The sequence below is a fragment of the Schistocerca piceifrons genome, chromosome 4, assembly GCF_021461385.2.
Source record: "Schistocerca piceifrons isolate TAMUIC-IGC-003096 chromosome 4, iqSchPice1.1, whole genome shotgun sequence".
NCBI classification, from domain to species: Eukaryota; Metazoa; Arthropoda; class Insecta; order Orthoptera; family Acrididae; genus Schistocerca; species Schistocerca piceifrons.
This window is the reverse complement of record NC_060141.1, coordinates 530,143,723-530,148,031: the sequence shown is the minus strand read 5'-3', so window position 1 is coordinate 530,148,031 and position 4,309 is coordinate 530,143,723.

Below are 4,309 nucleotides of genomic sequence, written 5' to 3'. Positions count from 1 at the left end.
ACACACACACACACACACACACACACACAAAATAATAATAACAATGATAATCCATACATATAGACTTTTCCCTTTCTCGCAGACACTTACACACACCCACACACACCCACACACCCGCACACACACCCACACCCACACCCACCCACCCACCCACACACACACTCACACACACACACACACACACACACACACACACGGATATAAAGAGAACAGAAATTAATAGAAGATAGTTTCAGCATTTATTTCGTTATTTTGGCAACATATTTACGAACTAAACAGGAAGAGACAAAGAGATCGCACAGTTGTTGCGACATTATATCTTAGTTTTCGTTAAAATATCTACAACTAATAGGAGAAATTAACGCAAACAATATGAAAATTGTGAACAAGAAAGTTCGTAACCTGAACACTTGCTTATGCTGTAGTGTGACCCCCAGAATTTGGCTAGGCGAGAAGAAACGGAAATGGCAACCAAAAACGCCAATAACTGCAAATAATAACTTTTTTACGTAAAAAAAATGTGAACTGTTTTATAATTTGAAAGCATCGGATATCAAGACATCACTGTATCACTCCAGATTCCACTGAAGATGCCTTAAAGTAAAAGGTGGAAGGTATCTGGATGAAATAAAATGCATTGCACCAAGGAAACGCTGTTTATATTTACAAAACGAATATTTCTGTGCTTTCTGCGGAAGACGGCAACGCAAACAAACTTGTCACTTCCGAAACTTTCACATAACTATAAGCATGGGGTGAGCGGGGTGGGGTTGGGGGGGTGGGGTGGCACTGGTGGAGGATGTTAAACACGTAATGCAACACATTTTTATCCTCGGCAAGCTTCGGTTGGAAAAATGCGGAATTTGTTGTGGGGCATCGTGGAATATTCCCCCTTCAGCCCTTACAGTTTCACGGTAAGTGACGGCGCTCTACGTATCCTTCAAAATGATGTCTGTAACGGAGGTGAATTCCTAGAAGAGAGTTGTTAGTTTTGACGGGAAATAGAGCATCGCAGATATTCATAGGCACTTGCAGCATGTTTGCGGGCACCTACAAATGGTCAACAGCGTGGTCGTCTTTTGGCGGAGCATGTGTCATCATCGCAACAAGGTCGTGCAGACCAGTCCGATTTCCTGTGTGCCGGCCAACCGCACACAGCAGCTCCTGCAATTCTGTATGTGCGGACGCTCTCAGAGTGAACGTGGATCCCAATCAGACACCTAGCTGTCAAACTACACGTGTCTGTTGGTGGCGCTGACACACTCGTCCACCAGGTGGGGCACTAAGAAGCGTGTGGCCGCAGTGCTCCTCGCGGCCTAAAAGGAAACGATAGAGAGCAACGAACGACACCTGTGCGGAACTGCTTGCGCGTTATGAGGCTAATTGTGACAATTTTTAACGAACATTTTTTAATGTGAGTCACACGTTTCCCCTTGTGGGGCAGCAACGAATTGTGTAAAAGCGCTACGGAGATGTTAGATAAACTCCAGTGGAAGAATCTGCAAGAGAGACGCTCAGTAGCTCGTTATATGTTTTTGTTGAAGTTTAGAGAACATACGTTCACGGAGGAGGCAAGCAGTATATTGCTCCTTGCTACATATACCTCGCGAAGAGGCCATGACGATAAAATCAGAGAGATTAGAGCCCACACAGAGGCATACCGACAACCTTTCTTTCCACGAACAATACGAGACTGAAATAGAAGAGAGAACCGATAGAGGTACGCAAGGTATCCGCCACCACACACCGTCAGGTGGCTTGCGGAGTATGGATGTAGATGTAGCGGCACTATTCTTTTTCCACTTCTTTCAACATTTCGATGAATTAGGTCCACAGTCGCTCGTGCCTCGACCCTCACACCTATCCATTTTCCAGACCACCACGCGAACGAAACAATAATGGTAAGGAATTTCCTCGTCCAATTAAGCGCCCAGAATGACACGTTAATACCTTAGTTACTAACACTAAAATCTGGATCCGTTACACTAAAACCAAACCAAACGAGATAATGTCCTGTCACACAATACCTCGCCACAAGCAGCAGATAGAAATAAATTTCGCACAAATTAAATCACTTTAAAATAAAAGACAGAACACACTTCACGCAAAGAGCATGAAATACAACGCAGATAACGACACTGTTCAAGCAGAATGCGGAGATTGTGTGAGATCTGTGGAAAAGAGAGAAAAAAAAGGTTCAAATGGCTCTGAGCACTATGGGACTTAACAACTGAGGTCATCAGTCCCCTAGAACTTAGAACTGCTTAAACCTAACTAACCTAAGGACATCACACACATCCATGCCCGAGGCAGGATTCCAACCTGCGACCGTAGCGGTGGCGCGATTCCAGACTGTAGTGCCTAGAACCGCTCAGCCACTCCGGCCGGCGGAAAACATAACAATTTATGTTAAAACTCCCAACAACTTACTGCATTACAGACAGTCCGAACTCCCAACAACTTACTGCATTACAGAAAGTCCGTAGTGTAACCGGGATCCTGGGAAAAGGATAGCTACTAATAATGATAACTACCCGTGCTTCATCTACACATCCTAGCGGAGTGGTTAGATCGAAAGCGAGCCAAGTGCTCGTTTGCATGAAGTAAATCTGAATCAATTAATTTACGGATTGATTGATAGTTAAATCGACTATCCTTGAACTTACAGTCAATGGTATGTCATCTCCCTGGCTAGTATTAGATTAGATTCAAAGCAAAACTTTCGTATGAACATCGAATGAAAATAATAAAGGAAGCAGTTAATTAAATCGTATGCCTCTAAGGGAGCCAAACAAAGTGGGACGGGTTGCACAGTAGCGTTGCGAACACTGTTTAACAGCGAGTTAACGTTAATTTCACCAATCACTTGATATAAGAGTATAAATTACGCACAATAAAGACCATTAAAGGAATGTTTGATACAAATGTGTGATGCAGTAACTACTTCGTTTCGATTTGGTGTAATCTACATTCACAACACAATCGTCCAAAGAAAAACCTCAGAAAGAAAAGAAAATGAAGATAAATTTATACATCACACAAAAACACGTTGAGCCAGAGAAACTAGTCGAGCGCCTGGTCGGTAACTTGTATAAAAATTCTCCACCTTGGAGACAGAAAAGCAGAAATATATAGAATGCAAGTAAATTCTCACTGGATTGGAATTCATAAACAGCACGTTTGAATGACAATGATGTTGAGCTGAAGGCTCTCCACGTAACAGAAGGGCACATGTTATGGTTTAGCTAACCAACACAAACACCAACTTACGATATGAATTTACAATCAAAACATGGGAAAATAGTTCTAACATAACAAATGAATAACTCACAGACGAGATCTTCGTACTTTGAGACTCACACCAATTGAAACAAGACAAGCATTGAACAAAGCGCTGACCCTTCACTAAGCAGCGGTAGGAGAAGGACTCGCGTTAACTGATTGAATATCAATACGAATATCGCACTCCCTATCTGAAATGGGTACTCCGGTGTGATTTACAGTGATTACACTTCTGAGAAACTTATTATCATCTCGATCTCAAGAAAATCCCTGCATGTTCTGTCTGAACTTACATTATAAGAGGTGACCAGGTGCACTACCTGACCTTCCGACGAAGTAACGAACAGTGCTCAGACCCATTTGAACTATTTTTGTATCATACACATTCTCTCGAGCATACGAGACGGGGAATGGAAAGCGGAGACACAGAAATGCAACATAGAAACTTAAATGGGAAAAGGAAAGAATTATAAACACACTTTAATTAAATTTAAAGCATAAATTGATTAACGACATTATTTGCCCTTTAGAGTGCCAGTGTGGCAGTCTAGCGAAGCACGCTGCTGCTCATCCTTCTATCCAGTAACGTAAACACGGATTTTACAACCAACAGGAGTGCAAATAAGGGTAGAAAGGCCGAAGGGAGCTTATTAGAGCTAACGGAACGGCTCACATGGAAACGTTTCAGTGTATGCCGGATATTCTTGTGGTCTACCGTTGTCGGTAATAATTATTCCTGTACTGAGAAACAACCGCCATTGATGGTGAAAACAATGTCTGCTACTACTGAAACTAACTCTGTAATTTTTTTTTAAATCACTAATCAACAGAATTTTCCCTGGCAAAGATAACTATCTATTCATTTATTACCCACAGTATACAAGCCCAACGCAATCTGACTGCTATACATTGACAACATGACTTCCAATAATTAACACAAAAGAATGGCCCTGAATTGCAAGAAATCCTAACAATAATATAATTCCAAAAAATATGAAATTAAAGTAATATGAAACTACCTTCAACT